General features: G+C 36.3%; 1 long non-coding RNA gene across 1 annotated transcript; it reads left to right on the forward strand.

Annotated features, from left to right (window-relative positions):
• The first annotated feature begins 1,589 nt into the window (after positions 1-1,589).
• On the forward strand, positions 1,590-26,490 carry LOC135149737 (uncharacterized). Its single transcript, XR_010287922.1, has 2 exons — positions 1,590-1,872; positions 26,437-26,490. It is a non-coding gene; the product is annotated as an uncharacterized LOC135149737 (long non-coding RNA).
• Positions 26,491-27,355: the final 865 nt, after the last annotated feature.

The raw sequence follows: 27,355 nt of genomic DNA on the forward strand, positions 1-27,355 counted from the left end.
AAGAAAATTCACCATGAACCTACTCCAATCATGGAATTTAGGGACAGTCAAGGTGTTAGGAGATTTTTCAGACCTAAAGATCAACTCAAGGTTGCTAGCTTGAATACTCTGAAGACTCTCCAATCCAAGCTCAACAGGCAAGACAGTGATGAAGAATGGTTCTACAGGATCTTTCAGGAACAGATTGATATTCTTGAAGAAAAACTTAAGTCCAGAAGAAGAAGATCTTCTAGGAACAAGTAACTGCTCAGTCTAGAGGAGCATGATCATCTGTAAACTTTTCTAACTCTTGTATTTAAATTCTGCATTTTATTTTATTAATGTTTTGTTATTATCAAGTGTAGAATTTATGTCTGCATCTTCTCCAGTCATAAATTGGGGGAGATTGTTAGGAATCAATAATTTTTTATGATAACATAAACACTTTGTAACATGTCTTACTTAGTATCTTTATCAAATTTCAGTTGTAATTGTTATATTTCTTGTCTTTGGGAATTGTCAACGGATGGGTAGAATAGGATGGCTAATTGTAAATATCAAATGCCATGTAATTTTATCTAAGTGAAGAACATTCAACTGATGAGATGTAACTATACAACTGATGAAGACTGAACCATGTTTCAACTGATGAAAACCACGCATTCAACTGAAGACAAAGTATTCAACTGATGATGCAAGGGAATTCAACTGATGAGATTGGAACAGCATTCAACTGATGAAGCTCGTAATTCATTCAACTGATGAGACTAGCGCAACATTCAACTGAAGCCGAGAGCGGTTGAAAGTAACCAGAACTTTCAACTGATGAAACAAAGAGCAGTTGAAAGCGACTAGAGCTCAAGTCTGACAAATCACATGGATCGAAAATCACATGGATCGAATTACACTAAAATAGACATGGAAGCCTAATTAGGAAAATAAAGAAGAAGCAGAAACATACTTATCTCATGCAATGCAATCTGGATCAAATCAAGATGATGGTCAAAGATGAAGACATCGCAGAAAGCATGCATAAGACAAAGATGTGCAGCATTGTTTTTAGATTAGAGTGCGTTTTGTAATCTACTTAAAAGCTTTGTAAAACTTGGAGTATATAACCAAGTTAGAAGCATCAGTTGAACTTGTTCAAATTACTTAAGAGAAAATCTGAGAGTTAGAACTTGTTCTTGAGTGATGAACCAGCAGCTGTGCGAATTGTAAACAATCCACAGATTCTTCTATATAAAATCTCACGGGTGGATCATTCAATCCACCCGTATTTTTAATACTTGGTGTTTTTCTGTTTGTTGTGTTCTTAGTGTATTGTTCTTGAATCTTTTAAATTTGTAAAAGATTGTATTCAACCCCCCCCCCTCTACAATCTTCTTATAGTTAGTGTAAAATAACAAAGATTTGTATCCATTGTGATCAAAGTAACCATGCAGTGGAAGAAGAATGATAGGTTTAACTAGAAAAAAGGAGATGAAATTTGTTGTTTTTTGAATGATCTTCATACTATGATTTAAGAGATGCGTGCTTATAAAATATTTACACAACATATATTTCTCTTATCTTTTGTAATATTTTTATGTATTAGATCCTTCCCAATCATGGTTGTTTGAGTCCAATGAATTTTGTTGCGCAAGGAATTGTTTCCAAGAAAATAAAATAGTGGAGTTAATCAAATAAGACAAAAGGACTTCTATAAAAAAAAATTACTTGATATTAAAATATTGTATCATTGTATGTCTGATTTTGATTGCTATTTTGGATAATCCAGGTCCTCAACTTCTGGAGTTGATAAGAAACAGAATAGAACATATGCTTGAGTTTTTTGATACAACAGGTTTCAAATGTCAACAGAGGCAAGGAGCTGCAGACTTCTTGCAACAAGTAAGTATGCCTTTTTTTATAACATTCAACTACTTGACATAAAGTTTCAAGGGTACGTACAGATGAGCCTTACAGCCTTAGAGGACATAATTTAATATGTTTTGTTAGGAATATGTGATGCTTAATGATACAAAGTATTTTATTCTTACTTAGAATAAAATTGCATGTAGCTGATCAATTGATGGCATGCTAAGGCAGTATCAATTGATCAGATTGACCCATCAACGGCTGATGAAGTATTGTAACAAAGCTGGAGTATCTTAGCAGTTGATGTAAAAATAATATGTACTTTTAGATTAGCAGTTGATCTCTCAATGGATGTTTAGATAGGGTGACATAATTGTAAATATGAGAAGTCATGTAATCTATCCAAGTGAAGTGAAGATCGATCGGTAATTTTAAAGTATCAATGGATATTTGGAAGAAAGACTATCAACCGCTATATCAACATCATCATTATCCCATAACTCAAAGAAGACTATCAATTGCTATTTCAGAGGATTACCAATTGATGATATTAGCAATTGATTATCAGCAATTGACAGCTACAAGTCAGGTTAAAGACAAAGTTCACATGGGTTGATGTGACAGATGCTGCACCAGCTTTGGAAGCTAAACCAAAAGGAGTTTAGTCAAATATTGAGAACCTCGAAGCCTACCATTTCTGGCAAAGCAACAAGAATTTCAAGCTGCCAAATGCAATATCAAGTCCAAGAAATTCTATATTTGTACTAGCTAGAAAGTGAGTAGGAAAATACTTTTACAGACTAGTTTTGTTTGTAGTAGTATATATTCACTTTGTAATTCTACATTTCAATGTATCCAAACACCAAGAACTGAAGAGCAAAGCACTAGAGAAAGTTAGCAAGAAATTGTAAGCTTCTGCTCTTCATTCTTTTGTAAGCAGCCAAGTATTTTTAGTTGGAAGGTTCTTGATATAAAAAATCTCTCAGGTGAATCAAACAATCCACCTGAAATTTTTAAGATCCTTGTTCTTTAAAATTCTGTTTTAGTTTTTATGTTCTCTTGTAGTTTGAATATAATCTGCTGTGCAAAAGTTGTTCAAATTTTTGTAGATTGTATTCAACCCCCCCCCCTCTACAATCTAACTTATTGTTTGCATTGTCTAAATAACAATTGGTATCAGAGCGAGATTTCTAACATACAAGAAGTTTTCAGATCCTAAAGACAATCAACAATGGGAAGAAGAGATGAAGGAGTCAAGATTCAAATGTTGGTCAAAAAACACTACTTTCATTGGAAAGTAAAAATGAGGATGCATCTTCTCTCCCTGGATCCTAGCTACATCAACTGCATTGATAAAGGACCACATGTTCCAGTTAAAATCAACACTGCCCTGAGACTTGATGGAAGTGAAGCAGAAGATGTTGAAGTGCCCAAAAATTCTTCTGAGTTCACTGAAGAAGATGAGAAAGAAGTGCACAAGGATAACAAGGCCATGAATATTCTTTTCAATGGTATTGATGATGACATGTTTGATAGTGTTATCAACTATCCCACTGCAAAAGAAGTATGGGACAATATTCAAACCTTATGTGAAGGCACTGATCAAGTTAGGGAAAACAAAATGCAGTTGTTTGTTCAACAATATGAGAGCTTTCACTCTAAATCTGGAGAATCTCTAAATGATCTGTTTAACAGGTTTCAAAAACTTTTAAATGGATTAAAGCTGTATGGTAGAATCTACATGGTCAAGGATTCAAATCTCAAAATCTTGAGAGCATTGCCTAGAGATTGGAAACCTATGACTGTTGCTCTAAGACAGGCTCAGAATTTTAATGAATACTCTCTTGACAAACTTTATGGCATTCTTAAAACCTATGAGCTTGAAATACAACAAGATGAAGAACTGGAAAAGAACTCCAAGAGGGAGAAAACTGTGGCTCTTGTAGCAGAAAAGGAAGAGGAAGAGGAGAAGGCCTTAAAGTCTGTAATTGTTGGAAAGCCTTCAAGCAACTCTGCTTGTGAAGGAAAGAAGGATGATGGAAAGAAGAAAGGAAAAATCATTGAGGAAGATGAAGATCCTTCAGCTCAAGATGAGCTAGATGATCTTGATGAACATCTAGCATTTCTTGCCAGAAAATTCTCCAAACTCAAATTCAAAAGAAATGCTGTCAACTCTAGACCTTTTAACATAGGAAATCAATCCAAATCATCTGGTATGGTTGATAGATCAAAATTCAAGTGCTTTAACTGTGGTCTGCCTGGACACTTTTCTAATGAGTGCAGAAGATCTTCTGTTGAAAAGAAAGGATCCTCCTCAGAAAATGTGGATTACAGAAGAAAGTATTTTGATCTACTCAAGCAAAGCAAGGAAAAGGCACTCATAACTAAGGATGGTGACTGGGCTGCTGATGAAGGAGATTCTGACAATGAGGAGCATGTCAACCTTGCCTTGATGGCAATAGGAGATGAAGCTGATTCTTCCACCACCAGCAATGGACAGGTAAAGACTACCAACACATCTGATCTCTCTAAATCTGAATGCAAGCAAATCATTGATGACATGTCTAATGAAATCTATAATCTTAGAGTCTCTCTTAAATCTCTAACAAAAGAAAATGTTAGAATCAAAGGGACTAATGATTTGCTTACTGAAAGAAATGGAAAGGTTGAAACTGATCTAATCCAAATGGATAAAATCAAAAAGTCTTCTGAGCTTGCCAAAGATGAGTTATTGGCTGTTCTGAAAAGAGAAGAAATTCTCAAAAAGCAATTGGAAAGAGAACAAGAGATAATTGCTAAATGGAAGGATTCTAGGAATGTTCTTGAGAACATGTGCTCCACACAAGTTCTTGAGGAATCATGCAAAAATTCTTGGAAAAAGAACAAAAAACTGTTAGATGAATCTGATCTCTTAGTGGATAGTGATCATCCATTGATAGATACTCAATCAACGGATGAAAGCTATCCATCAAAGAATCAAACAGCAGTTGATGAAAACAAACTCAAGAAGTTGGATAAGAAATATGGGCCCATCAATAAGAATTTTGTGAAGGAATCTGGGAGTTCCAAGAAGATTGAAAAAGAAGGGATTGGTCATAGTGAAGAAATAATGGAAGCTGGAAAAGGAAAGAAAAAGAGCTCTGGGAATGGCAAAGTTGGAATCAACAAAAAGAATGATTACCCACCTGAGAAGAATGCTGTCAGAAAAACATGTTTTAAATGTGGTAGTGTTAATCATCTTGCTGTTAACTGCAAAAATGCTCTACCTAATTATTGCATGCCTAATCCTATGATGAATTCTCACATGCCTTATATGTCCATGTTTCCACATGCTCCCATTCAATATGCTAATATGCCTTTCATGCCTAATCCATTCTTTGGTGCATTTAACATGCCTGTTGTGCCCAATCCTCATGTCAACATGAATCATGCTAATTTAAATCAATTTTCTGTGAACTCTACTAATGTTGGTTCCTCTAATTCGGCTGTGATGCCTAAGGTTAAGAAAATTAATTCTGAGGATGAAGTTGTTTCCAAGCCTTCTAAATCCAAATAAATTAATCTTTCTAAACCAAAGGTTATGTCAAACAAAACTTGACCCAAGACTGCTTGGGTACCTAAATCAACTTAAAGTGTCTTGAATCTGTGCAGGGAGGAAGAAAGAATCTTTGGTGTCTTGATAGTGGCTGCTCAAGGCACATGACTGGAGATTCTACCCTGCTCAGCAAGTTTGAGGAAAGAGCTGGCCCAAGTATAACCTTTGGAGATGACAGCAAAGGATTTACTCTGGGATATGGCATTATTTCAAAAGGAAATGTCATCATTGATAATGTTGCATTAGTGAAAGGGCTTAAGCACAATCTGCTTAGCGTCAGCCAACTTTGTAACAGAGGACATCAAGTTTGGTTCTCAACAGAAGCCTGTGTTATCTTTGATAAGAAAGATAACAAAGTGGTTCTAACTGGAAATAGGAAAGGAAATGTCTACATAACTGATTTCAACTCTACAAGTGCAGATTCCCTCACTTGCTTGTTCAGCAAAGCAAGTTTAGATGATAGTTGGCTGTGGCATAAGAAATTGTCTCATTTAAACTTCAAGGCTATGAATGATCTTGTGAGAAAAGATCTTGTTAGAGGATTGCCAAAATTGGAATTTTCCAAGGATGGTTTGTGTGATGCTTGTCAAATTGGAAAGCAAAGAAAGTCCTCTTTCAAAAGCAAACTGAAATCATCAATTGATAGACCTCTACAGCTTCTACATATGGACTTGTTTGGACCAGTCAACATCATGTCCATTTCAAAGAAGAAATATTGTCTTGTGATTGTGGATGATTTTACAAGATTTACTTGGACCTATTTTCTTCACTCCAAGGATGAAGCAAGTGAAATCATCATCAATCATATTAAGATAGTTGACAACATTGATCCAGGAAGAAAAGTCTCAAGGATCAGAAGTGATAATGGGACTGAGTTCAAAAACTCTGTTATGAAGAGTTTCTGTGAAGATAAAGGCATTCACCATGAGTTCTCTGCTGCAAGAACTCCTCAACAAAATGGTGTAGTTGAAAGGAAGAACAGAACTCTTATTGAAGCTGCTAGAAAAATGCTTGAAGAATCAAAATTGCCAACTTACTTTTGGGCTGAAGCTGTTAACACAGCATGTTATACTCAAAATATCTCTTTGATAAATCAAGCACAAGGAATGACTCCCTATCAATTGTTTAAAGGAAAGAAGCCAACATTGAATTTTCTGCATGTCTTTGGATGCAAGCTTTTTGTGTTAAGAAATCAAGGTGAAAATCTTGGTAAATTTGAAACAAAGGCAGATGAAGGAATATTTGTTGGATATGCTGTTGGAAAAGCCTATAGAGTTTATAATCTAAGATTAAACATTGTCATGGAATCTGTCCATGTGATGTTTGATGACAAGAAAATTCAAGGCTTGAATGATGAAGGATTTCATGATGTTCTTCAATTTGAAAATGAATCTGAAGGAATTATTGAGCTGGAAAGTGATGATGATGACTGTGTTGTAAATATAAATTCTAGTGTGATTCCTCCATCAATTGGTAATAATTTACCCAATACCAGAACAGCAGTTGATGTAACTCAATCTACATCAATGGCTAATGATTTATCCAATACTAGTTCATCAATGGATAGTAGTTCAAGGTCCATACACGTAGGGGGAGCTTCTCAAAATGAAACTGACTTCACAAATGAAGCCAGTTCATCCAGGTCAAATCTTCCTCCACAAAGAAAATGGACAAGGGATCATCCCTTTGAGCTTATTATTGGAGATGCTGCTGCTGGTGTCAAAACAAGGAGAGCCACTATGGATGATTGTCTATACAGTAGCTTTCTATCACAGGAAGAACCTAAAAAGGTTGAAGAAGCACTTCTTGACCCTGACTGGATTCTAGCTATGCAAGAAGAGCTAAATCAGTTTGAAAGGAACAAAGTATGGAAGCTGGTACCCAAACCAAAAGATAGAGCAATTGTTGGTACAAGATGGGTATTCAGAAATAAGATGGATGAAAATAGTGTGGTGACAAGGAACAAAGCAAGACTGGCTGCTAAGGGCTACTGTCAAGAAGAAGGAATAGATTATGATGAGACATTTGCTCCTGTAGCCAGACTTGAAGCCATCAGAATCTTTCTTGCTTATGCTGCTCATGCCAATTTCAAAGTCTATCAAATGGATGTCAAGAGTGCCTTTCTGAATGGTGGGCTTGAAGAAGAAGTCTATGTAAGTCAGCCACCTGGTTTTGAAGATCCAAATTTTCCAGAATTTGTATATCTTCTCTTGAAAGCTCTCTATGGATTGAAGCAAGCACCTAGAGCCTGGTATGACACCTTATCACAGTTTCTTCTTGAGAATCACTTCACAAGAGGTACTGTTGATAAAACATTATTTTATAGAAATGTTAATGACTCTAGTATACTTGTTCAAATTTATGTGGATGACATAATATTTGGGTCTACAGATGAGAAACTTTGTAAAAAGTTTGCCAAGCTAATGCAAAGTAAATATGAAATGAGCATGATGGGAGAATTGACCTACTTTCTTGGTTTGCAAGTCAAACTAGTAAGTGATGGCATATTTATAAGTCAAACTAGATATGTCTATGACTTATTGAAAAAGTTTGATCTTATTAATTGCTCAACTGCTAAAACTCCCATGGCCACTGCCACTAAACTTGAATTGAATACTAAGGAAAAGAAAGTGGACATTTCAAGTTATAGAGGCATGGTTAGCTCACTTTTATATTTAACAGCCAGTAGACCTGATATAATGTTTGTCACATGTCTTTGTGCTAGATTCCAAGATGATCCTAGGGAATCTTATTTAATAGCAATTAAAAGGATTTTCAGATATCTCAAGGGTACTCCAAATCTTGGCATTTGGTACCCTAGAGATTCTGGTTTTGATTTAATTGGTTTTTCAGATGCTGATTATGCAGGGTGTAGAATTGACAGAAAAAGCACTACTGGTACTTGTCAATTTCTAGGAAACAAGCTGGTTTCTTGGTTCAGCAAAAAGCAGAACTCAGTTTCTACATCAACTGCAGAAGCTGGATATATTGCTGCTGGAAGATGTTGTGCACAGATTTTATGGATGAAAAATCAATTAGTTGATTATGGATTGAGAATCTCCAAAATTCCTATGTTATGTGACAACACAAGTGCTATTGCTATAACTGAGAATCCAGTGCAGCACTCAAGAACAAAGCACATTGGCATAAGGTATCACTTCATTAGGGAACATGTGATGAATGGAACAATTGAACTCCATTTTGTTCCCAGTGAAAAGCAACTAGCAGATATTTTCACCAAACCACTTGATGAATCTACATTCTCAAGATTAGTAACTGAACTTGGTATGTTAAATTTCTCCAGTTAGCTTTTATCTTATGTAATGCAGCCTGTGATATGTGTCTGATGGGATATTGAGCTATTTTTTTTCTTTATGTTCACTATCGATCGCTATTTTTAGCAATTGATAGTGTGACACATATCACTGGATAAGTAAATGAAATTTTGATATATCAATGGCTCTTTTATTTAGCCATTGATATATTAAAATAGCAACTGCCAGTTCCCCAATTAAATTATCGATCGGTATATACATACATATGTGTATATATCGATCGGTGACGCTTGGCTACTTTTTGAACGGTTACTTCATTTACTTTTACTGAGAGTATAAATAGTTTGACTTTAATTTTATTTCACTTTTCACCTGCATTTGCAAACTCTTAACTCTCCTTCTCTCTCAACTCCTACAAGCCCTAATCTTTTCTTAAGCTTTATCATCAATGGCGCCTGTTGTCAAGAACACAAGCAGAACTGGGTTTATCTATGAGCAGAATAATCATGTTGCATATGTAGACAAGGAGGCGAAAAATGCTAAAGCCTTCCATACCATGATGGACTTCATGAAGGAATGTAAGTTTTCGTATGCTATGCTTCATGCTCCAACCATCTTCTGTGAGATTGTTGAGCAAATGTGGACCTCTGCCAGGTATAACCCATCCTCCAAAACTCTGTCTGTTGTTATCAATGATGTCAGCTATGATATTGATGGTGAAACTGTTAGGGTTGCTCTTAATCTTCCTAGGAACTCTACTGATAGATTGCCTAGTGATAATGAAATTGTTAGCATGCTTAGAAATATGCACTACAATGGTGATTTATCTAACTTAGGACAAATTCTTAGACGCCATATGCGCAAAGAGTGGAGCTTTCTCTGTGATTCTTTTATAAAGGTCTTTTCTAGTAAAGTGTCTAATTATGATGCTTTCACCATGTCTATGCAATCCATGTTCTACATGCTATTAACTGATGACTACTTTAACATTGGTAATTTAGTGTTGTATGAAATTGTTGCTAAATTGGGTCCTCATGAAGGAAGACCCAATAATATTTATTTTGTTAGATTCTTGATGATCATTGCTAATCATCTAGTCAAGGATTTAGTAATTGCACAGCCAGAAAACAAGATGGACTGCTGGGTGCAAAGCAAGAGGGTCTGTGGTGACTTGATGAGAATACTTGCAAATGAGCAAGTACCATTGTCACTTCCATCTAGGGGTGAGCAAAACCGAACCGGAACCGAAAAACCGAACCGAACCGTGTAAATTCGGTTCGGTTCGGTCCTAATTTTCTGAAAATTCGGTCCATTCGGTCCGGACCGAATAGACCGAAATAAAGTTCGGTCCGGTCCGGTCCGTAAAAAAATATTTCGGTCCGGACCGAATAGACCGAAATATATATGATTTTAATTAATATTTATATTATATATCTTATATGTTATAATTATAATATCTAATTTGTAAATTTAATTATATCTATGTTTAATGAATTGGGGGTGATTAATTAATATGAAAATTTTAAAATAAAAGATGAATTTTAGTTTTATTTATAATATAATTTTTTATTTTAAAAATAATTTCGGTTCTTCCGGTCCGGTCCATTATAAAACTTCGGTCCGGTTCGGTCCGAAAAAAATTAAAACTTCGGTCCTCGGTCTATTCGGTTCGGTCTGGTTTTGGACCGGACCGACCGAATGCTCACCCCTACTTCCATCACTAATGCAGGTACCTTCTATTCCAACTACTTCTTCTTATCCCCAACCTTCTTCTACTTCCAGTGCAGCAATGGAAGTTGAACACCCCCAACTTCCTACCCAAGCAGTCAAAACCAAGAGAATTCCAAAGTCCAAAACTAAGAAAACCACCTCTGGTGTCTCCCAAAAGATACCAGTTGTAACAACTTCTTCACAGCCTGAGGGGAGTGTGAAGGTGGTTAGTGGTGAGGGGAGGGGTGAACATCAAAGAAACCCCCAGAATAAGGAAGGAGAGGCGAGTGAAGTCCAGCCAAGCCATCCCACATCTTCCCAAAAAGATGTGGTGATTAATATGGAATCAAACACCCTACTAGTGACATCTTCTCAACAAGGTGCCACTATTGAAAAGAGATCTTCTCCAAGAGCACAGAACAAAAGGGGCAGGGACACTGACCAAACACCTCCCAAAACCTTCTCTAGAAGAACCAAGAAAAGGGCACTTGACACACACACTTCTATACAGTCCAAAATCATAGATTTTGTGACTGTACAATCTACTTCTCAAATTCAGTTTGATGTGGCTCCAACAAATGTGGAGTCACAGTCCCCTCAAGTTGAAACACTCTCTCCAATCTCAGATTTCCATATGGAGGAGGTTGATTTACTATACAACATCCCCCATCCAAATTCTCCAACTCTGTTCTTGGAGAAGTCAATCTCTGAAATTGGTGATCATCCTTCACAGGATTTGTTGGGTCACCAATCAATTTCTTCTTTGACTACTAGTGAAGTTGTGGAATTACCAAATCCATCACTCTTCACAGATTCACTATTTGTCACTATTGATGCATCAACTGCTAATGCATCAATTGCTAATCCTTTCACATCATCGATCGGTATTTCTCACCAATCGGTAAGTGCAGTTCTATCAACGGATGTGCTTAACAGCAATCAGCCGTTGATGAATGACAATGTAGCATCAATGGCTATTCCTCAGCCATTGATAGAAGAAGTTCCACTGGCAGATGCAACTCAATTAGATCATCTTGTTGTCACAAGAGCTTCTAGTGAAGAACTTATCATTGTTACTGCACTTTTAGGGCTGAGAGAAAGTGAGCTAGAGGAGAGGCTGTCTTGCAGACAGGCAAAAGGATAGGATGTGAGTGAGAGGCTGGGAACTTCTTCCTCCTAGGCAAAAGGAGAGATTGTGGGTACCACCTTAGATGGTAAAGGTGAGGGTGTGGTGAGCCAGGGTGAGACCCTGATGCAAGAACATAGAGATAATGAGAGAAATGCAGATACAGAAGAAACAAGGATGGAAACTGCTGTGGACCCCTTGGATGCCTCTAAATTCATTCATCCAGTGTCAGCCTACCAAATTATGACTGGCCAATCCAATGTCCAAGCAGAAGAAACTTTGGGGTTGCTTCACACATCTGAAGCACTGGAGAGAGCACAAATTGCACATGCTGCTGTTCCTAAGGGCATGCTCTCTACACAGGGTGATTCTAAATATGATGACTCCCTGGCTGATGAAGATGATGATGAAGATGAAGAAGTAGCTGGGCCTTCAGAAATGCCAGATTGGGTGTTCAGCCAAAACTTCAATTTTGGTGACACTAATATGGAAATTCTAAGGCAATACAAAAGAGCCATGGAGTGGGCAGAAGATGAAGATCCCATGAAGAAAACTATATTTATGTTTGTAAAGGATAACCTGAGACTTCACAAATCTCACCTTACCTAGCTCAGACAAGAAATTGGAGATCTTCACAATGTAGTATCTGATGTCAAAAAGGATAATGAGAAAAATCTAGAAGCTAGGATGTCTTATGACACCATGGCTAACATAAGATCCAAACTGCATCAAGATTCTCCACTGGTTGCCTCTGTCGATGCTCTAGATAAGAGAGTATCAGATGTTGAGTGTCAACTTAATCAGGTTCTCATCAATCAAAACACTCAACAGAGATTACTTCTCACTCTCCTCCAAGCTCAGAACATTCCTATTCCTAGTGATGTGCTTGCTAATTCCAAAAAGGGGGAGAAGTCTTCAAGAGCTGCCACTGTTGCCACTACTTCTGCACAAGTCTCTCAAGTCTCTACTGTTTCTACTACACCATCAACATCAGCTCCATCTACATCTGTCATTGCCACCTCTTCAGCTCTACCATCAACCATCTCTGAAAATCCTCCTGCAACTATTTCTCTACCCTCCAGAGAACAAATGCCTACATCTGAGGGAGAGTCACTATCTAAGGGGGAGCAACTTGCTCTTGTCTCAGGATCCAAGGCTCCTCCAGCTGCAAAGAAGAAGAGGCCACCAAAGAAAGCTAAGACTGTCACAGTCAAGAGCATAAAGTGTCAAGGTGAGTCATCTTCAGTAAATGAATTCAAGCCATGCCTGATTGATCCTCCATCCCCAATAAAGCCACATGGTAAGAACAAGTTGGCTATAGATTTCCCTATGCCAAAATCAGATAAATCTAAGCTACCTGGTCTTGCCATTCATATGGGTAATGAAAGGCCTTATTCAAAGGTATATGTCTAATCCTATTTTGTACAACCAGTGATAACTCAACTAGTGTCTGATAACCACTCAACTTGTAACTCAACCTGGAACCGTCTCTGATAAGTTATGTCAGTAGATAGTAGATAGTTTAGTTGGAATCAGTTCAAGAAAGTCTAGTAGATACAAGAATCAGAATGTCAGAAGAATTCCAAGATATCTGATACAAGCCACTGGAAGAAGTTCATTCCATATGATCAAGCCTCAGTGTCAAATAAACTGTGTAGCAGTTCAAGGAGTTCGGAAGGTATGAAGATTCAAGTATTTATTTCATCAGAAGATTCCATTTAATGAAGATGTACGTACAAGACGAAGACTCGACGAACTAACCAAATTCTTATTGTTTATTTGACGAAGAATATTTGATTTAACTAGATACAGATGAACCAGACAGTACTTCTGTGTATCAGTTATTCAAATTAAATATTTGAAGTCAAGCAGAAGTGGCAGTTTGTTCGTTCGACAAATCAAGAAGAAGTTATTCAAGTTTAAAGAAGACCGGAAGCTGTTCTACTAAAGATTGTGTGATTAAATATTTTAATAGACTATTATTTCACTTCTCAAATAATTATATTAATTATGTAATTTATTTATTAAATTAATCCACTCTCGAATTAATTTAATTTATGAATTTATATGATTAAATTAATTAAGTGAATAATTTTCTATTTTAATATACTATTTTATTTCTTTATTTAATCACAAAAACCACCTCAGCAAGACAATTCTGGATTGTCTTGCCGAGTGGCTTCACTTTGCTTCCAAGACAATTCTCCATTGTCTGCCTGGGTCTTGGTTGAATCAGCAAGACAATTTCTAATTGTCTTGCCGATTCATTTCAGTGTTTCAATGGTGTGCAAGACAATTCTTGTGAATTGTCTTGCCGAAGGTATGAGTATGACAGCAAGACAATCTCTTTGTCTTGTCTTGCCGAGTCAAGTGGTTGGTGTGCAAGACAATCCTGGATTGTCTTGCCGATTCTGGCAGTTGTCTTACTGGCAGTGCAATTGTCTTCCCTTCCCCTTAGATTGTCTTTCTGACTTGGTTAAAGCTTGATAGACAATCTGTGATTGTCTTCCCTTGCCCCTTTTTGTCTTGCCCAAGCCTAGATTGTCTTACCCTTCTTGTAATTGTCTTTGCTAGCTTGTAATTGTCTTGTCTAGTGATTGTCTTGCATGTACAATGCTTTGCCTATAAATATGGCATCCATTCTTCATTTTCAAGTGTTCATTCTCTTTGATTTCAAAGCATTGTTAAGCTTTCAAGTTGTTCGTAACTTGCTTGTTATATCCACAGTTTTCTGTGCTTTGATCACTCGATTGTTTTAATCCCTAAATTAGAATACTTCCTGTCAAATTTATTCTAGAATATTTAGTGGACATTAAAACTGAACCTTAATTAATTTAATAACGACTTTCAAGTTTAAATTACTTTTTACTTGAACCTTGTTTATTTAATTAATTAAAATCTGATTATCCAGTTATATTTAAATCAGATTTATTCCGCGCGAATTTTGTGACGATTGTATTCAACCCCCCCTTCTACAATCGTATCGGGACCTAACAATTGGTATCAGAGCGGTTGATATAATCTACCTTATCAGATCCTACACTCACTCTGAAAATTTCTAAAAATTCCAAGTAATTTTTATTCGAAATAATTTTATTCCAAAAATTATTTCTGGCCGAAAATTATTTTTCCTTCAAAAATCCAATCTTTTCCCAAATAATTTTTAATTCGAAATAATTTTATTTCTAAAATTATTTCTGATCGAAAATTATTTTTATTTCAAATCTTTTTCCAAATAATTTTTAATTCGAAATAATTTTATTCCAAAAAATTATTTCTGATCGAAAATTATTTTTCTTTCAAATCTTTTTCCAAATAATTTTTAATTCGAAATAATTTTATTCCAAAAATTATTTCTGATCGAAAATTATTTTTCTTTCAAATCTTTTTTCAAATAATTTTTAATTCGAGATAATTTTATTCCAAAAATTATTTTTGATTGAAAATTATTTTTTCTGTCAAAATCCAAATCTTTTCCCAAACACTCAAACACCCAATCTTCTACCATGTCTACCGCAAAAATTAGCAGCATTAAAATTCCACCTTTTGACAAGGCTAACTTTGGTCTCTGGACGAGACACATGCTTTTGTTCCTCCGGGCGGCGAATAAAAAATACATAAATATTTTGACGAAGGGTCTTTCGCCCCCAATGAATATTATCCTGGAACATACTGAAGATGGAGTTACTATTCGTCACAGAACCTATCTGAAAACACCTGCTGAGTTCTCGGATGAGGATAATGAGTTGATAAATCTAGATGTAACTCTACAGCTCATTCTGATCGAATCATTGGATCCAGTGATGTACAATAATGTTGTCAATTGTACAAGTGCTAAGCAGATATGGGACACTCTACAAATTATCAATGAAGGATCTGAGGAAGTACGTGAAAACAAGAAGGAAATTCTTGTGGCTCAATATGAGCAATTTGGTTCTAATCCCGAAGAAGGAATTTCTGAAGTATTCATCAGATTCAACAATTTGATAAACAATCTGAATCTGAACGGGAAATACTACGACAACAAAGAGATGAACCTGAAGTTTTTGCTGACACTCCCTGAGCATCTGGAGCATAGGATAACCGCCATCAGAGAAAGCAGAGATTTGACAGAGATCTCATTGGAACAGCTGTATGGGTAACTGAAAACCTATGAATTGGAACAGGCTCAAACTAAACAGAGATACGGATGGGGAAAGACACTGAACACGTCTACGTCTGTCAGCAATTCTACTGCCCTCATAATACAATCACCTCTTGTGAAAGAAAGGAAGGTTGTTGTACCTTCAAGAAGCTCCCACGAGTATGTTGTGCCGGAAATGGGACATACTTCAGTAAGTACGGGAGATGATGAATTTTACTCGATGGAAGAGTTAGATCAGCTGGAGGACGAATCTCTTGCTATGTTTGCCAGGAAGTTTGGTCACATGAGATTTAGGAAGAATCCCTCCTACAAGTTTAAATCTTCTGGTAGTAAATTTCAGAAAGGGGGATCTTCGTCCACAACATCAAAGGGGGCTTACAAGACTGGGATGGTTGATCGAAGCAAGTTTAAATGTTTCAACTGTGATGAGCCTGGTCACTTTGCATCGGAGTGCAAGAAGCCCAATCAGCTGGAAAAGAAGAAAGAATCTTATGACGAGCTAAAGCAGAAGTATGAGGCTCTGCTAAAGAAGCATCAAGGCCAAAGCAGCCAAGGGAAGTCCTATGTGGCAAAAGGAAAAAGCTGGGATGACACAGATAGTGATGAGGAGGAAGAGCGGGGGAATGTTGCTCTAATGGCTTTTATGGAACCTTCTACACCTCCACATCGCACTGGCGGACTTCCGGTAGATCCTACTTGCCCTAAACTGTTTATGCAATTAGGACTTGAACGTGATGACGCTCGTAATAAGCTCAAAGCTCTGACTCTTGAACACAAAGCTTTAAAGCAAGAAGTTCATGAGTTAAAGTTAAAAGAAAAACTTGTTCTCACCCCTAAAATTGAACAATTAACTGGTGACTTGTTGACTCAGTCTAACAAAGTCAAAGTGTTAGAATTTAGGGAGAAAAAGTTGAATGAGCAGTTAGCTGAAGAGAAGGTTAGGTGCCTTGCTTATAAGGAGTCGACTAATATTGTTAAGAACCTAGTGGACCAACAAGTGATTAAAAGGAAAGTTGGTATAGGTTTCGATTACAACAAGTCGGTAGGTAAGGCTAGTAATATAACTCCTTTTGTTAAGAGTGCTGAAGACAGGGGTATCCCACATGTTTTAAAGGATGCTCCCAAACCTTTATTCAAAACCCCTGTCGCAGAACCATAACTTGATATGCCCGTGATTATTCAATATGAAATGAATTTAGAGGATATTGAGAATGAGAAGGAGATTTTGGCATCTGTAGAGCCAATGCAAGTCGAGGGCACATTCAGTTCGCCCAAAGCTGGCATAGGTGCCAATGGCTTAAAGAATAATTTTAACAAGCCTAATAAGTTTGTTAAATGCAGGAATGATAACAATACATGCTCTTCTACTAATAACATTAGAACTTCTGAAAATGTTAATGTAGAAACTATTAAACCCCCTGTTGTTCTGAATAACATGCCTACTGTTCCTTTAGTTGATATATGCCATAAACCTTGTGGTGTTGATAATTGCATGTTGTGTGCGTTTAATGTAATGTCTGCTTATTTTAAAAGTATGCATGCTAACAAAGAAAACACAACACCTAGAAAACACATAAATAGTAAGTTTGCAAAAACCAAGACTGCCGGTCCTTCTCCTATCAAGAAGGATACTTATTTTCCCAAGCCTAAACCTAAAGTGTTCAAGGCTGTTTGTAGGAAAGTAAGTACAGTCAAGGTGGATGCTGATGTTATTCGAACAGGATCTATTGTCAAAGCTGACAAAGGTCAATTCTTTAAGTATGCCGGGCCCAACCAAGTTTGGGTTCCGAAGAAGGTTTAATTCGTTTGATATGTGCAGGGAGCCAAACAAGGTTGAAAAGGTTGTATGGATCCTCGATAGTGGATCTTCTAGACATGTGACCGGTGATAGAGCCCTGCTATCAAATGTGATTGAGAGAGCTGGCCCAATTGTCACCTTTGGAGATAACAGCAAAGGTTGTACTACGGGATATGGCAATTTATTTGGTGGAAATGTTATCATTGAAAATGTTTCTTTGGTTGAAGGACTCAAGCACAATCTTCTGTGACAAGGGATTCCAAGTAAACTTTGTCAAGGAGAAGTATTTGATATCTCACACTAAAGATGACCGTCTTGCTCTCTGTGGAGTAAGAAAAGCTAACTTGTACGTAGCTGATCTCAATTCAGGAACCAATGATGAAGATAATTGTTTCTATTCAAAGGCTTCATCTGAAGATAGTTGGCTATGGCATAAGAAGCTGTCTCACCTTAATTTTAAAATTGTAAACTCTTTGGTCAAGAGGGATTTGGTGAGAAGACTGCCTCCTTTGGAATTCACTCTACAAGGACTTTGTGAGGCATGTCAGAATGGGAAGGCTAAGTTAGCATCATACAAAGGCACAGACACCAGTAACATTACTGAACCACTGCAACTATTAAAAATAGATTTATTTGGTCCAGTCAATGTGATGTCTTTATCAAGAAAGAGATATGCCTTGGTGATTGTTGATGACTTCTCTAAGTTCACATGGGTTTTATTCTTACATTCTAAGGATGAAACTCCTCAATTGGTAATTGATCTTATCAAGGAGATCGAGTTGGATTCGAATGATAAACTTCGTGTCAGAGCAATAAGGTCCGATAATAGAATAGAGTTTAAGAATAAAACTCTCAACAGATTTTGCTCCGACAATGGCATAACAAGACAATACTCAGCGCCAAGAATTCCACAACAGAATGAAGTAGTAGAAAGGAAGAATCGTACCTTGATTGAAGCTGCAAGAACTATGCTATGCGAATCAAGGTTGCCCATCTACTTTTGAGCTGAAGCTGTAAATACTTCTTGTTACACCCAGAATCGAACTCTGATCAACAAGGAAAATATGAAAACTCCTTATGAGCGTATGAACGAAAAGAAACCAACGGTCAAGTACTTTCATGTATTTGAGATGTGCTTAAGGATGGCAATGAACATCGTGGCAAGTTTGAACCCAAAGCACTTTAAGCAATTATTTGTTGGTTATTCTCATCAAGCATATAAGGTGTTTATCATTGATCAATTACAAGTCAAGGAAAGTGTCAACGTTACTTTTGATGACACTAAACTCCCAAGTATCCAATTTGAAGATCCATCTGAGTCACTAAAGTTTGATAAATATCCTGACTCAGACTCGGATGATGACGATGAATAACCTGATGCTACAACTAGTAATGAGACTAACAATGCTAATATTGATCCAGGTATTGGTGGAGAAAACAATGGAAACACTGTGGACTCTACTAGTGCTAGTGGTGGATCATCTAGTCAACCTGGCAGCAACTCAGGGGGAGATGGTGGATCAACTGGTCAAACACAGCATCACAATGATAATTCTGGCGAATCATCAAGATTATATCTTCCAAGGGAGATGATCTGGAGTAGAGATCATCCCTTTGAACTAATCATTGGTGATCCAGATGTTGGTGTTTAGACTAGGAGTGCAACTCAGAATGAATGTCTATATTTGGGTTTTCTATATCAGGAAAAACCGAAGAAAATTGAAGATGCACTAGCCGATCCGGAATGGGTTCTTTCCATGCAAGAAGAGCTCAATCATTTCGAGAGACAAGAAGTCTGGGCCATGGTTCCAAGACCAAAGATAAAGTCTGTTATTGGAATTAGATGGGTCTACCAGATGAAGCTTGATGGTGATGGCATTGTTGTACGGAACAAAGCCAGACTGGTTGCTAAAGGTTACTCCCAAGAAGAGGGAATTGATTATGATGAAACCTACGCTCCAGTTGCACGTCTTGAGGCGTTCAGAATTTTTTCTTGCATTTGTTGCACATTCCAACTTTAAATTCTATCATATGGATGTGAAAAGTGCATTTCTGAATGGAAAGCTTGAAGAAGAAGTATATCTAGAACAGCCCCTGGCTTTTAAAATCTAGAATTTGCTGATTTTGCGTACTTCTTGTTTAAAGCTGTTTATGGCCTCAAGCAGTCGCCAAGAACCTGGTATGACACACTCTCTGAGTTTTTAATTGGAAACAATTTCCTTAGTGGTGTCATAGACAAAACTCTCTTTCACAAATTGCATGATAATAATATGATATTTGTTCAAGTATATGTTGATAATATTATTCTACTAACGATAACTTGTGCAAGAGATTTGCTAAGTTAATGCAGAGTAACTATGAGATGAGTATGATGGGTGAACTGTCATTCTTTCTTGGTCTTCAAGTAAGTCATAAAGATGATGGGATCTTCATTTGCCAATAAAAATATGTCAGAGATCTTCTGAAGAAATACAATCGAGAAGACTCTTCACTGGCAAAGACACCCATGACCACTGCCACTAAGCTTGAACAGGACATATCAGGTAAGAAAGTTGATATTTCAAGCAATAGAGGTATGATTGGCTCATTACTCTATCTCACTGCTAGTAGACCTAATATAATGTTTGCAACATGTTTATGTGCAAGGTTCCTGAGTAATGCTAAAGAGTCACATCTTATAACTGTTAAAAGATATTTTGATATCTTAAGGGCATACCAAATTTAGGTATCTGGTACCTTAAGAACACTGGTTTTGACCTAACAGGCTATACAGATTCTGATTATGCAGGATGCAGGATTGATAGGAAAAGCACTTCTGGAAGCTGTCAGTTTCTAGGACGACAGTTGGTTTCCTGGTACAGCAAGAAACAACACTCAGTATCTACCTCGACATACGAAGCAAAATATATTGTGGGAGGTAGCTGTTGTGCTCAGATCTTATGGATTAGGAATCAGCTTAATGACTATGGACTTGTATCAAACAAAATTCCCTATATTTTGTGATGATACAAGTGCGATAGCCATTTCCAACAATCTTGTACAATATTCGAGAACCAAGCACATTGACATAAGGTATCATACTATTAGAGAACATGTCATGAATAGAACTATGGTGTTACACTTTGTACCATCAACTGATCAGATTGCTGATATCTTCACTAAACCACTTGATAAATCCACTTTCTCAAGATTGGTTTGTGAACTTGGCATGTTAAACATGACATGAGCTCTTGTAAATAGTTTTTATGTTTATGTTTAATTCCATTTTAATTTTGTTGCATGCTTGTAAAGTATTTCTTATTGGTATCCATGTTGTGAATACTAATATTGTGAATATTTCTGTGGTTGGTAAATATTTAAGTAATTGACGGTTGCAATAACTTTGTCGTCCATATCAGGGATAGACACTGGAATTGCAGGTTCTTTATTGAACCAAGTGCCTTCATAGGCATACGAGGGAAACTTGGACACGTTGCCATCTAAAACGTCCTTGTCTACCCTCCTGGAAGGAATATTTCCGGATCCCCTAAGGGATCTTTCACCCTCGAAGGTGAAAGGCAATCTACTCTGGTAGAGGATTCTTCTAAGGATCATATGCCTTAACAGGTATCCGAGGGAAACATAGGTTCCATGCCATTGAAAGGCCTAACGTCTACCCTCCCAGAATCAAACTCTGGATCCTTTAAAGGATTTACTACTTTCTGAAAGTAGTTGGCAACTTGTGGACTATGACTTGGATTTATCCGACGAGTCTACGAGGATCGGGAATTACGAACTCCCATTGCACCACCAATGACCTTCCATGAGGAGGCAAAGGTGATCTTAATTGCAGGTACATCACACCATCTATGGAAGCTCAGGATTTGTGTGGAGTGAAACACTTACAGAACTTGTGAGTGACACCTTTACCTATAAACAGAGAGATTTTTTAAGTGTCGAGTGATACACCTGCAGAATGTTTTTGTGAGACACCCACTGTTAACCAAATTTAAACCTTATTGTTCAAAATTGGTATCTATAATGTTTTATCTAAGTGGATGCTTACTATGGTTACTTTTCTACTGGATGCACCTTCTACGAAACCCTGTCTTCTTCATACTGGATTCTGTCATTCAATGTTTTATCTAATCAGTTGGAATCATTATTGATAACAATTGAGGATTCCTCAACTAAGGGGGAGAATGTTCAATGATGTTAAAGGGGAGAATGTTCTGAGGGAATATTCTGAGAGAATATTCTATGATCCATGCTCTAAGGGGAAGAATGTTCTATGCCTCACTTAGGGGGAGTGCAGAGTCACATAGGGGAAGAATAATATTGCCAGAACCCATGGAAGGAGAATATCAATGTTCTAATCTATCATCTAAGGGGGAGAATATTATGAACATATGAGGGAGAAGATTAAGGGAGAATTACATGTTATATCTTGGAAGGAGATTGCAAGGCCTCTGGGGAGATTGAAAGGTCTTAAGAGATTGAAAGGTATTCCAGAAGAAGTAGTTGTCTGAAGAAAAATAGAGACTGGTACAATGTTATATGTATTACCAGAAACCATCTACTATGCATTTTAATGTTTTATGTTTCTCTTATCAATTGGGATTGTTTCCTAATAGGTTGAGTTGGTATTAATGTTTATTGAGTCATAGAAAGTTGTTAGTTGTTGTTAGTTGAGTTATCCTCATCTGAATTTGTGTGTTAGTGTCTAACAAACAAATAGGGGGAGATTGAAAGGCCTTATTCAAAGGTATATGTCTAATCCTATTTTGTACAACCAGTGATAACTCAACTAGTGTCTGATAACCACTCAACTTGTAACTCAACCTGGAACCGTCTCTGATAAGTTATGTCAGTAGATAGTAGATAGTTTAGTTGGAATCAGTTCAAGAAAGTCTAGTAGATACAAGAATCAGAATGTCAGAAGAATTCCAAGATATCTGATACAAGCCACTGGAAGAAGTTCATTCCATATGATCAAGCCTCAGTGTCAAATAAACTGTGTAGCAGTTCAAGGAGTTCGGAAGGTATGAAGATTCAAGTATTTATTTCATCAGAAGATTCCATTTAATGAAGATGTACGTACAAGACGAAGACTCGACGAACTAACCAAATTCTTATTGTTTATTTGACAAAGAATATTTGATTTAACTAGATACAGATGAACCAGACAGTACTTCTGTGTATCAGTTATTCAAATTAAATATTTGAAGTCAAGCAGAAGTGGTAGTTTGTTCGTTCGACAAATCAAGAAGAAGTTATTCAAGTTTAAAGAAGACCGGAAGCTGTTCTACTAAAGATTGTGTGATTAAATATTTTAATAGACTATTATTTCACTTCTCAAATAATTATATTAATTATGTAATTTATTTATTAAATTAATTCACTCTCGAATTAATTTAATTTATGAATTTATATGATTAAATTAATTAAGTGAATAATTTTCTATTTTAATATACTATTTTATTTCTTTATTTAATCACAAAAACCACCTCAGCAAGACAATTCTGGATTGTCTTGCCGAGTGGCTTCACTTTGCTTCCAAGACAATTCTCCATTGTCTGCCTGGGTCTTGGTTGAATCAGCAAGACAATTTCTAATTGTCTTGCCGATTCATTTCAGTGTTTCAATGGTGTGCAAGACAATTCTTGTGAATTGTCTTGCCGAAGGTATGAGTATGACAGCAAGACAATCTCTTTGTCTTGTCTTGCCGAGTCAAGTGGTTGGTGTGCAAGACAATCCTGGATTGTCTTGCCGATTCTGGCAGTTGTCTTACTGGCAGTGCAATTGTCTTCCCTTCCCCTTAGATTGTCTTTCTGACTTGGTTAAAGCTTGGTAGACAATCTGTGATTGTCATCCCTTGCCCCTTTTTGTCTTGCCCAAGCCTAGATTGTCTTACCCTTCTTGTAATTGTCTTTGCTAGCTTGTAATTGTCTTGTCTAGTGATTGTCTTGCATGTACAATGCTTTGCCTATAAATATGGCATCCATTCTTCATTTTCAAGTGTTCATTCTCTTTGATTTCAAAGCATTGTTAAGCTTTCAAGTTGTTCGTAACTTGCTTGTTATATCCACAGTTTTCTGTGCTTTGATCACTCGATTGTTTTAATCCCTAAATTAGAATACTTCCTGTCAAATTTATTCTAGAATATTTAGTGGACATTAAAACTGAACCTTAATTAATTTAATAACGACTTTCAAGTTTAAATTACTTTTTACTTGAACCTTGTTTATTTAATTAATTAAAATCTGATTATCCAGTTATATTTAAATCAGATTTATTCCGCGCGAATTTTGTGACGATTGTATTCAACCCCCCCTTCTACAATCGTATCGGGACCTAACAGGTAAATTTGGCAAGAAGTGGGATGAGACTGAGGAGGAAAAGAGAGAGAGAGAAGGCTTAGAAGGAAAGGGCTGAGCAAGAAGCCAAAGATCTTGCAGAAGGGAAGCCTGTCAAGCCAAAGCTAGTTGTTGGCAAATTAGATCAAGACTCTGTGTGGAGATCTGAATTTGCCTACATTACAAGGAACAATGAAGTTATATGTGTGCCTCCTGGACACCCCTTGTATGCTAAGGCCAAAGAAGAACAAGAAAGAACCCAAGAGCCTTCTGTAAATGAAGATGCAGACATTGAAAGATTTGCTGCATAATTGCTGCAAGAACTTGGTGAAGAAGTTGGTGATTTGGCTGATGAGTCCAACATTGCTATTCAGCAACAAATTCTGGATGAAGCCAAGAAGAATATGGAAAAGAAGGCTAGAAAGAAGACTAGGGCTGGTGTGAAGAAAAATGTACCAAATCTTACTGTGGTACATGAAGAAGAAAAAGTGAAGTCTCCAAGACAAGATCCACCTCCCGCTTCTACTACTCAATCAAAACCATTCATCAATCCAGAAGAGCTGAAAGAAGAGCCTGTAGAGTTTGACATCTCATCCATGAACTTCCCAAAAATCTTTGTGACTAAAGAAGATGAGCTGGCAGATTCTCTAAGGCCAAAGAAAAGTAAAACTGGAGGCAAAGCCAAACATGTGCCTGCTAATATCAAAAAGAAAGGAGGAAATCCTAGAAGGCATGATCCAGTTGGGCCTGTTCAAGTTAAGTCTCCCTCAAGAGAAGTGGTGATTCCTCCTGTTCCAGAAATTGCTAAGGTCCCTAAATCTACTTATGCTTATGCATTTCATATCAGTGAACAGCCCCCAATCAATCTGTATCTGAATGAATTGCTAAGTGTAAAGGCCTTGACAAGGACTAAGAAGCTTCCAGAAAGGTTGGAATTCCACTACTTATCTCAGGCAAGAATTGCATGGCCACTAGAAAGGATCTTAGATCAAGACTACAATGATTTGAAGACAGTGTACCTGAAGCTGGACAACAGAACCTCATATTCTCAAGGAATCAGAAGTGAAATTCTTAAAAGAATTGAAGATATAAGGAAGAAATGGAATGAACCTTCTGATCTCCCCTTAAGATTGTCCCTTCCTGATATTGGTAGCTGCATTCACAATCATCCCTCAAGACTGATGACTTTTAGAGATGATCAAGGCGTTAAGAGATTTTTCAGATTAAAGGATCATGCTAGAAATGCTGATATAGACATCTTGAGGGCAATGCAGAACAAACTCAATTCTAAGATCACAGAAGAGGCCAAGTTCATTGAAGATCTAGAGAGGGAGATAAACAAGAAATTGTCCAGACAGAAGAAAAGGAAACAATGAATATCTGCTCAGTCTAGAGGAGCAAAAATCCAATCCTTGTAAAACTCTTATCTTTCAGCAATTTAAATTCTTCTCTTTAATGCAAAGATATTTGTTTTCTTTATTGTGTGTTTTGTAATCATCAAGCACCTCAAATTTATATCTGAAATTCCTACAGATATAAATAGGGGGAGATTGTTAGGAATATGTGATGCTTGATGATACAAAGTATTTTATTCTTACTTAAAATAAAATTGCATGTAGCTGATCAATTGATGGCATGTTAAGGCAGTATCAATTGATCAGATTGACCCATCAACGGCTGATGAAGTATTGTAACAAAGCCGGAGTATCTTAGCAGTTGATGTAAAAATAATATGTACTTTTAGATTAGCAGTTGATCTATCAATGGATGTTTAGATAGGGTGACATAATTGTAAATATGAGAAGTCATGTAATCTATCCAAGTGAAGTGAAGATCGATCGGTAATTTTAAAGTATCAATGGCTATTTGGAAGAAAGACTATCAACCGCTATATCAACATCATCATTATCCCATAACTCAAAGAAGACTATCAATTGCTATTTCAGAGGATTACCAATTGATGATATTAGCAATTGATTATCAGCAATTGATAGCTACAAGTCAGGTTAAAGACAAAGTTCACATGGGTTGATGTGACAGATGCTGCACCAGCTTTGGAAGCTAAACCAAAAGGAGTTTAGTCAAATATTGAGAACCTCGAAGCCTACCATTTCTGGCAAAGCAACAAGAATTTCAAGCTGCCAAATGCAATATCAAGTCCAAGAAATTCTATATTTGTACTAGCTAGAAAGTGAGTAGGAAAATACTTTTACAGACTAGTTTTGTTTGTAGTAGTATATATTCACTTTGTAATTCTACATTTCAATGTATCCAAAAACCAAGAACTAAAGAGCAAAGCACTAAAGAAAGTTAGCAAGAAATTGTAATCTTCTGCTCTTCATTCTTTTGTAAGCAGCCAAGTATTTTTACTTGGAAGGTTCTTGATATAAAAAAATCTCTCAGTTGGATCAAACAATCCACCTGAAATTTTTAAGATCCTTGTTCTTTAAATTTCTGTTTTAGTTTTTATGTTCTCTTGTAGTTTGAATATAATCTGTTGTGCAAAAGTTGTTCAAATTTTTGTAGATTGTATTCAACCCCCCCCCCCCCCAACCCCGCCACCCTTCTACAATCTAACTTGTTGTTTGCATTGTCTAAATAACATGTTTTGTAGGTAACATCAAAACAAGATGAGAAGCAATACTAGCACCTTACAGATATGTTACAACCCAGGAATTTTCCGAAGCTTATCTATCATTCCATGTGGGGCTGATAATGGGTGATGATGAACTTAGAACTCCATATCACAAGAGTAAAAGCGAACCAGTTGTTTTCGCAACCAAGAAGTATGGTGTGATAAAGACGGAGTTTGTTTTTTTTTTTTTTAAAGGTGATGAAGACGGAGTTTAAAATATAGTTTTATACCTTTTTTCTTTCTAAGATTACATTATTCTAAATGCGACAAACAATTCATTTTTACGATTTTACTATGATGCATGTTTCCATGGGCAAAAAGCATAAATAAATTAAAGTCTAGAAAGGATAAACTCTAAAATAAAATTTTGATGCATAAATAAATTTAGATATAAATATCTAAGCACTTAATATCATAATAAATATAATATATTTAAAACAATTATTATGTTTATTATAATTAAATCATAATTATATTGAAAATATACATATTTGAAATCCATGCCAAGGAGTCTTTGTGTAATAATTATGCATGAATAGACAATTTTGTTTTATAAAAAATTAATAATTTGTTAATAATTTTAACACATAATATTAATATTTATAATATTAATATTTAGATAACTTATATATTTCAAAAGGGGTTGTTGAGAAATATATCATAACTTAATTTATATTAAACTAAGAAATTATTTTATATTTATAATCATTATTTTTATCATCAGTGATAAATAATTTTTAATAAGATTATTTATTTTGAATAAGTTTGAATAAGTAATAAAATTAGGATGGTGCTACATGCCCATCCTAAATTTATATATGTATTTTCTATTCTTACTCTAGAAAGACGTTACATGATTCTGAATTTTAAAGATTTATATTACCTTTTCTATAGTAAG

This window comes from Daucus carota, chromosome 9 (genome assembly GCF_001625215.2).
Source record: "Daucus carota subsp. sativus chromosome 9, DH1 v3.0, whole genome shotgun sequence".
Taxonomy (NCBI): domain Eukaryota; kingdom Viridiplantae; phylum Streptophyta; class Magnoliopsida; order Apiales; family Apiaceae; genus Daucus; species Daucus carota.